Below are 9,037 nucleotides of genomic sequence, written 5' to 3'. Positions count from 1 at the left end.
CGCACGGCTCCCCAGTCCTGTATCCCGCAGATTTCACTCACCCCAGCAGACCCTGGTCCCAGCCTTTGATGACCTGCCCGGTCCCCCAGCGTGAAGGTGAAGGGCTGCCCCCGAGGGATGCTGCTGTCAAACTCGGTCCCCGTCCTCCAGCTTCCCCTGGGGAGAGGGGAGACACAGCGAGGGGTCAACCCGAGAGAAGCACGCTCGCTCACACAACAACAACGTGCATTTACACAGCGTCTTTAACGTCCTAAAACGTCCCAGGGCGCTTCACAGGAGCGTGAATCAGACCCCGAGCCACATCAGGAGATATTAGGACAGGCGGCCAAAAGCTGGGTCAGAGAGGTCGGTTTTAAGGAGCGTCTTAAAGGAGGAGAGAGAGGCGGAGAGGTTTAGGGAGGGAATTCCAGAGCTCGGGGCCCAGGCGGCTGAAGGCACGGCCGCCAATGGTGGAGCGATGGAAATCGGGGGATGCGCAAGAGGCCAGAATTGGAGGAGCGCCGAGATCTCGGGGGGTTGTAGGGGCTGGAGGAGGTTACAGAGATAGGAAGGGTTGTAGGGGCTGGAGGAGGTTACAGAGATAGGGAGGGTTGTAGGGGCTGGAGGAGGTTACAGAGATAGGGAGGGGTGTAGGGGCTGGAGGAGGTTACAGAGATAGGGAGGGTTGTAGGGGCTGGAGGAGGTTACAGAGGTAGGGAGGGGTGGAAGGGCTGGAGGAGGTTACAGAGATAGTGAGGGTTGTAGGGGCTGGAGGAGGTTACAGAGATAGGGAGGGTTGTAGGGGCTGGAGGAGGTTACAGAGATAGGGAGGGTTGTAGGGGCTGGAGGAGGTTACAGAGATAGGGAGGGTTGTAGGGGCTGGAGGAGGTTACAGAGATAGGGAGGGTTGTAGGGCTGGAGGAGGTTACAGAGATAGGGAGGGTTGTAGGGCTGGAGGAGGTTACAGAGATAGGGAGGGTTGTAGGGGCTGGAGGAGGTTACAGAGATAGGGAGGGTTGTAGGGCTGGAGGAGGTTACAGAGATAGGGAGGGTTGTAGGGGCTGGAGGAGGTTACAGAGATAGGGAGGGTTGGAGGGGCTGGAGGAGGTTACAGAGATAGGGAGGGTTGTAGGGCTGGAGGAGGTTACAGAGATAGGGAGGGGGGCGAGGAGGCCGTGGAGGGATTTGAACACCAGGATGAGAATTTTAAAATCGAGGCGTTGCCGGTCAGCGAGCACAGGGGGTGATGGTGTGAACGGGACTGGGTGCGAGTTAGGACACGGGGCAGTGAGCACGGGGTGATGGGTGAACGGGACTGGGTGTGAGTTAGGACACGGGGCAGTGAGCACAGGGGGTGATGGGTGAACGGGACTTGGTGTGAGTTAGGACACGGGGCAGTGAGCACAGGGGGTGATGGGTGAACGGGACTGGGTGCGAGTTAGGACACGGGGCAGTGAGCACAGGGGGTGATGGGTGAACGGGACTGGGTGTGAGTTAGGACACGGGGCAGTGAGCACAGGGGGTGATGGGTGAACGGGACTGGGTGCGAGTTAGGACACCGGGCAGTGAGCACAGGGGGTGATGGGTGAACGGGACTGGGTGTGAGTTAGGGACACGGGGCAGTGAGCACAGGGGGTGATGGGTGAACGGGACTGGGTGTGAGTTAGGACACGGGGGCAGTGAGCACAGGGGGTGATGGGTGAACGGGACTGGGTGTGAGTTAGGACACGGGGCAGTGAGCACAGGGGGTGATGGTGTGAACGGGACTGGGTGCGAGTTAGGACACGGGGCAGTGAGCACAGGGGGTGATGGGTGAACGGGACTGGGTGTGAGTTAGGACACGGGGCAGTGAGCACAGGGGGGTGATGGGTGAACGGGACTGGGTGTGAGTTAGGACACGGGGCAGTGAGCACAGGGGGTGATGGGTGAACGGGACTGGGTGTGAGTTAGGACACGGGGCAGTGAGCACAGGGGGTGATGGGTGAACGGGACTGGGTGTGAGTTAGGACACGGGGCAGTGAGCACAGGGGGGTGATGGGTGAACGGGACTGGGTGTGAGTTAGGACACGGGGCAGTGAGCACGGGGGGTGATGGGTGAAGGGACTGGGTGGGAGTTAGGACACGGGGCAGTGAGCACAGGGGGTGATGGGTGAACGGGACTGGGTGCGAGTTAGGACACGGGGCAGTGAGCACAGGGGGTGATGGGTGAACGGGACTGGGTGTGAGTTAGGACACGGGGCAGTGAGCACAGGGGGTGATGGGTGAACGGGACTGGGTGCGAGTTAGGACACGGGGCAGTGAGCACAGGGGGTGATGGGTGAACGGGACTGGGTGTGAGTTTGGACACGGGGCAGTGAGCACAGGGGGTGATGGGTGAACGGGGACTGGGTGTGAGTTAGGACACGGGGCAGTGAGCACAGGGGGTGATGGGTGAACGGGACTGGGTGTGAGTTAGGACACGGGGCAGTGAGCACGGGGGGTGATGGGTGAAGGGACTGGGTGGGAGTTAGGACACGGGGCAGTGAGCACAGGGGGTGATGGTGTGAACGGGACTGGGTGTGAGTTAGGACACGGGGCAGTGAGCACGGGGGGTGATGGGTGAAGGGACTGGGTGGGAGTTAGGACACGGGGGCAGTGAGCACAGGGGGTGATGGTGTGAACGGGACTGGGTGTGAGTTAGGACACGGGGCAGTGAGCACAGGGGGTGATGGGTGAACGGGACTGGGTGTGAGTTAGGACACGGGGCAGTGAGCACAGGGGGTGATGGGTGAACGGGACTGGGTGAATGTTAGGACACGGGGCAGTGAGCACAGGGGGTGATGGGTGAACGGGACTGGGTGCGAGTTAGGACACGGGGCAGAGGCAGAGTTTGGAATGAGCTGGAGTTTACGGAGGGCGGGAGGCCGGGCCAGGAGAGCGTTGGAATAGTCATGTCTAGAGGTAACAGAGGCAGGGATGAGGGTTTCACTGAGGCAGGCGCGGAGACGGGCGATGTTACGGAGACGGAAGCAGGCGGTCGTGGTGATGGAGCGGAGATAGGGTCGGACGCTTAGCTCGGGATCAGATAGGACGGCGAGGGCTGCGAACGCAGGCACTCTCTCACACAGCGACCAGGTGCCCTGCCACTCACCGTGTAGTGCATATGAAGTGTGTCGCTCTTGCGGGATTTGATCGGGCAGTTGTCCACTCGCTTCTTGATGCCGATCTGCAGCTTTTTCTTGCCCTCATTCCCATAGCAACTGGAGCAGAGCGTGCTCAGCAGCACGGCCAGGAACGCCAGGGTCAGGTCTACCTTCATTTCTCCCGTACTCTGCAAAGCAAATCGTCCCGGGTCAGACACTCCCCAACCATCCCGGGAGACCAAAGAAAACCCAGAGATAAGACAGACTCCCATTTCTCCTGCGCCTTTCACCACCTCAGGACGTCCCAAAGCACTGTGGTTGACACGGCCCTCGACCGTGTGCGTTCTATCTGCCGCACTTCTGCCCTCACCCCTGCCCCTCCCTCCCAGAACCACGATAGGGTTCCCCTTGTCCTCACCTTTCACCCCACCAGCCTCCACATTCAACGGATCATCCTCCGCCATTTCCGCCGCCTCCAACGTGATCCCACCACCAAACACATCTTCCCCTCACCTCCCCTTTCAGCATTCCGTAGGGACCGCTCCCTCCGCGACACCCTAGTCCACTCCTCTACCACCCCCAGCACCCCTTCCCCTTCGCCCGGCACCTTCCCGTGCAAGCGCAGGAGATGCAACACCTGCCCCTATACCTCCCCCCTTCCCACTGTCCAGGGCCCCAAACACCCCTTCCAGGTGAAACAGCGATTTACTTGTACTTCTTGCAATCTAGTATACTGTATTCGCTGCTCACGGTGTGGTCTCCTCTACATTGGGGAGACCAAACGCAGATTGGGCGACCGCTTTGCGGAACACCTCCGTTCAGTCCGTAAGGGTGACCCCGAGCTTCCGGTCGCCTGTCACTTTAATTCTCCGCTCCACTCCCACTCGGACCTCTCGGTCCTCGGCCTCTTGCATTGTCCCAATGAAGCTCAATGTAAGCTCGAGGAACAGCACCTCATCTTTCGATTAGGCACTTTACAGCCTTCCGGGCTCAACATTGAGTTCAACAATTTCAGATCATAACCTCGGCCCCCATTATATTTTTGTTCATATTTTTTTATCCACACTTTTGGTTTGTGCCTTTTCCTCTCTCTCCCACATGGCAGCTCTCTCACTCTGCCAGCGCATTTCACACTTCATCTCGAGCCATCTTTTGTCTCTTTACCTGTCCTATTACCATCTCGTCTCGCCTTGAATACCTCCTTCATGTCTCTTCACTTCCCCTTTGTTCTTTCATCCCCTCCCCCATGTACAGCCCCCAAACTGGCCTTTTAATCGGTTTCATTTCCTGACTTTTCTCTCAGTTCTGTAGAAGGGTTTCGACCCGAAACGTTGACTCTATTTCTCTCTCCACGGATGTTGCCTGGCCTGCTGAGTTACAAAGAAACATAGAAGATAGGAGCAGGAGGAGGCCATTCGGCCCCTCGAGCCTGCTCCGCCATTTAATGTGATCATGGCTGATCATCCAAATTCAGTACCCTGTCCCTGCCTTCTCCCCATATCCCTTGATCCCTTTAGCCTCAAGAAATATATCCAACTCCTTCTTGAATATATTTAATGAATTGGCCTCAACTGCCTTGTGTGGTAGAGAATTCCACAGGTTCACCACTCTCTGGGTGAAGAAATTCCTCCTCATCTCTGTCCTAAATGGCTTACCCCTTATCCTTAGACTGTGACCCCTGGTTCTGGACTCCCCGGCCATCGGAACATCCTTCCTGCATCTAGCCTGTCTAGTCCTGTTAGAATTTTATAAGTTTCAATGAGATCCCCTCTCATTCTTCTAAACTCCAGCGAGTATAAGCCCAATCGACCCAATCTCTCCTCGTACGTCATTCCTGCCATCCCAGGTATCAGTCTGGTGAATCTTCGCTGCACTCCCTCCATGGCAAGAACATCCTTCCTCAGATAAGGCGACCAAAACTGCACACAATACGCAAGGTGTGGTCTCACCAAGGCCCTGTACAACTGCAGCAAGACATCCTTGCTCCTGTACTCGAATCCTCTCGCTACGAAGGCCAACATACCATTTGCCTTCTTAACTGCCTGCTTGCACCTGCATGCTTACCTTCAGCGACTGGTGCACAAGGACACCCAGGTCTCGTTACACTTCCCCTTCTCCCAATCTATTGCCGTTCAGATAATAATCTGCCTTCCTGTTTTTGCCACCAAAATGGATAACCTCGCATTTATCCACATTATACTGCATCTGCCCAATCACCCAACCTGTCCAAATCATACTGGAGTTTCTCGGCATCCTCCTCACAGCACACACACCCACCCAGCTTTGTGTCGTCTGCAAACTTGGAGATATTACATCTAGTTCCCTCGTCTAGATCATTAATATATATTGTGAATAGCTGGGGTCCTAGCACCGATCCCTGCGGTACCCCACTAGTCACTGCCTGCCACTCAGAAAATGACCCGTTTATTCCAACTCTTTGCTTCCTGTCTGCCAACCAGTTCTCTATCCAAGTCAGTACCTTACCCCCAATCCCATGTACTTTAACTTTACACGCTAATCTTTTATGCAGGACCTTATCGAAAGCCTTCTGAAAGTCCAAATACACCACATCCACTGGTTCTCCCTTATCTATTTTACCAGTTACATCCTCAAAAAATTCCAGTAGATTAGTCAAGCACAATTTACCTTTTGTAAATCCATGTTGATTTGTCCGATCCTGTCAGTTTTCCAAGTGCTCTGCTATTACATCTTTTATAATGGACTCTAGCATTTTCTCCACTACCGATGTCAGGCTTAACGGTCTGTAATTCCCCGTTTTCTCTCTACCACCTTTTTTGAATAGTGGGGTTACATTAGCTACCCTCCAATCCATGGGTACTGTTCCAGAGTCTATCGAGTTCTGGAAGATGACCAGCAATGCATCTACTATTTCTAGGGCCACTTCCTTAAGTACCCTGGGATGTAGATTATCAGGCCCTGGGGATTTATCGGCCTTCAGTCCCATCAATTTTCCTAACACCATTTCCCTACAAATACTGATTTCTTTCAGTTCCACCCTTTCATCAGACCCTATGTTCCCCGGCATCTCTGGGAGGTTATTTGTGTCCTCCTTTGTGAAGACAGAACCAAAGTATGTATTTAATTGGTCCGTCATTTCTTTGTTCCCCATTATAAATTCCCCTGATTCTGACTGTAAGGGACCTACGCTTGACTTCACCAATCTTTTTCTCTTCACATATCTATAAAAGCTTTTACAGTCAGTTTTCATGTTCCCTGATAGCTTACTCTCATATTCTATTTTCCCTTTCTTAATTAATCCCTTTGTCCTCCTTTGTTGACTCCTAAACTGCTCCCAATCCTCTGGATTACTGCTTTTTCTGGCCAATTTATATGTCGTCTCCTTGGATCTTATGCTATCCCTAATTTCCCTCGTTAGCCACGGTTGAATCACCTTTTTTGTTTTATTTTTATGCCAAACTGGGATGAACAAATTCTGTAGTTCATCCATTCGGTCTTTGAACGTTTGCCATTGCCTATCCAGCGTTTTTCTGTTGTTATGTCCCAAAGCGCTTCACAGCCAATGAAGTACTTTTTTTGAAGTGTGGTCACTGTTGTAATGTAGGAAACGCGGCAGCCAATTTGTGCACAGCAAGCTCCCACAGACAGCAATGTGATAATAACCAGATAATCTGTTTTAGTGATGTTGATTGAGGGATAAATATTGGCCCCGGGATACCGGGGAGAACTCCCCCTGCTCTTCTTCCAATAGAGGCCGTGGGATCTTTTACATCCACCTGAGAGAGCAGACGAGGTCTTAGTTTAACGTCTCATCTGAAAGACGGCCCCTCCGACAGTGCGGCGCTCCCTCAGTACTGCCCCTCCGACAGTGCGGCGCTCCCTCAGTACTGTCCCTCCGACAGTGTGGCGCTCCCTCAGTACTGCCACTCCGACAGTGCAGCGCTCCCTCAGTACCGCCCCTCCGAACTGCCCCTCCGACAGTGCGGCGCTCCCTCAGTACTGCCCCTCCGACAGTGCGGCGCTCCCTCAGTACCACCCCTCCGACAGTGCGGCGCTCCCTCTGTACTGTCCCTCCCACAGTGCGGCGCTCCCTCAGTACCGCCCCTCCGACAGTGCGGCGCTCCCTCAGTACTGCCCCTCCGACAGTGCGGCGCTCTCAGTACTGCCCCTCCGACAGTGCGGCGCTCCCTCAGTACTGCCCCTCCGACAGTGCGGCGCTCCCTCAGTACCGCCCCTCCGACAGTGCGGCGCTCCCTCAGTACCGCCCCTCCGACAGTGCGGCGCTCCCTCAGTACTGCCCCTCTGACAGTGCGGCGCTCCCTCAGTACTGACCCTCCGACAGTGCGGCGCTCTCTAAGTACTGACACCGGGGAGTGTCGGCCTGGGTTGTGGGGCTCAAGTCTCTGGAGTGGGGGCTCGAACCCACAACCTTCTCACCCGGAGGCGAGAGAGCGACCTACTGAGTCACAGCTGACACCCAGGGAGCCCTGAGCAGGTTTTAATGATTGAAGACAGGTTGTTTAGTTATTACTGCAGTCGAGTGAGGAGACACACTCAGATACTGAAAAGCCAGAGGATTAATGTCACCTCCCCCAGACTCTGGATTAGAACCAGCCCCAGCGTCAAACCAAATTCAGCAACACCTGGGAGCTGAGGACCGTGCCGAAAGATGGCGAAACATTTGCACACCAGTATTGACACTCCATTTGCACACCCAGTATTGACACTCCATTTGCACACCAGTATTGACACTCCATTTGCACACCCAGTATTGACACTGCCCCACTTGCGCTCACCATCATTTGCACTGAATGGTATTTGCACGCACTGTAACTTGCACAAGTGCAATCTTGCACGTTGATTGTACTAAAGCTCACTATAGGCACAGGCTGACCGCCTCGCTCTGTGAATTGCACTCACTCAGTTCACTAGTTCTCACCAGTGTGTGTACTTGGCCTCTCCCTGGGATTACCATACTGACCATTGCTGCCACACTCACTCAGAACCGTGTACCTGCAGGATTATTCACACTTTCACTATTATGCATGCTCCCTGATTTGCACACTCCCTGTGATTAACACACTCACTGCACTCCCTCTGATTTGCACTCACTGCACTCCTTCTGATTTGCACACTCACTGCACTCCCTCTGATTTGCACACTCACTGCACTCCCTCTGATTTGCACACTCCCTCTGATTTGCACACTCACTGCACTCCCTCTGATTTGCACACTCACTCACCTCACTCCAAGTCCAGTCACTGAATCCCACTTCCGCCTCACTCTCCCGGAAGTGGATCTCCAGCGGGGTCAAAGCCGTCCACAGCGCCCTCGCCTGGACAGAAGTGGAGCAGCAGGGAGAGCAGCTCCATCTAGGGACCATGGGCAGGGGGTGCAGCTCCACCTAGGGACCATGTGCAGGGGGTGCAGCTCCACTTAGGGACCATGGGCAAGGGGTGCAGCGCCACCTAGGGGCCATGGGCAGGGGGTGTAGCTCCACCTAGGGACCATGGGCAGGGGGTGCAGCGCCACCTAGGGACCATGGGCAGGGGGTGCAGCTCCACTTAGGGACCATGGGCAAGGGGTGCAGCTCCACCTAGGGGCCATGGGCAGGGGGTGTAGCTCCACCAAGGGACCATGGGCAGGGGTGCAGCTCCACCTAGGGACCATGGGCACTGGGTGCAGCTCCACCTAGGGACCATGGGCAGGGGGTGCAGCTCCACCTAGGGACCATGGGCAGGGGAGTGCAGCTCCACCTAGGGACCATGGGCAGGGGGTCCAGCTCCACCTAGGGACCATGGGCACAGGGTGCAGCTTTACCTAGGGACCATGGGCAGGGGTGCAGCTCCACCTAGGGACCATGGGCACGGGGTGCAGCTCCACCTAGGGACCATGGGCAGGGGGTGCAGCTCCACCTAGGAACCATGGGCAGGGGGTCCAGCTCCACCTAGGGACCA

At 55.5% G+C, this 9,037-nt stretch overlaps 1 pseudogene across 1 annotated transcript in view; it reads right to left on the bottom strand.

Annotated features, from left to right (window-relative positions):
- The window catches only part of LOC147092966 (peptidyl-prolyl cis-trans isomerase FKBP2-like), a 13,468-nt pseudogene extending 7,606 nt beyond the window's left edge, over nucleotides 1-5,862 (bottom strand). The window contains exons 1-3 of the transcript XR_015075010.1: nucleotides 5,748-5,862; nucleotides 3,110-3,289; nucleotides 42-156 (exon numbers count right to left, since the gene is read on the bottom strand). The product of XR_015075010.1 is annotated as a peptidyl-prolyl cis-trans isomerase FKBP2-like (transcript). The remainder of the gene's footprint in view (nucleotides 1-41; nucleotides 157-3,109; nucleotides 3,290-5,747) is intronic.
- Nucleotides 5,863-9,037: the final 3,175 nt, after the last annotated feature.

The sequence above is a fragment of the Somniosus microcephalus genome, unplaced genomic scaffold, assembly GCF_052327205.1.
Source record: "Somniosus microcephalus isolate GS21.2 unplaced genomic scaffold, FLI_Smic_1.0 unresolved_chr2, whole genome shotgun sequence".
Lineage (NCBI taxonomy): Eukaryota > Metazoa > Chordata > Chondrichthyes > Squaliformes > Somniosidae > Somniosus > Somniosus microcephalus.
The sequence above is the reverse complement of the archived record's forward strand: the minus strand, read 5'-3'. Positions and strand labels throughout refer to the sequence as shown.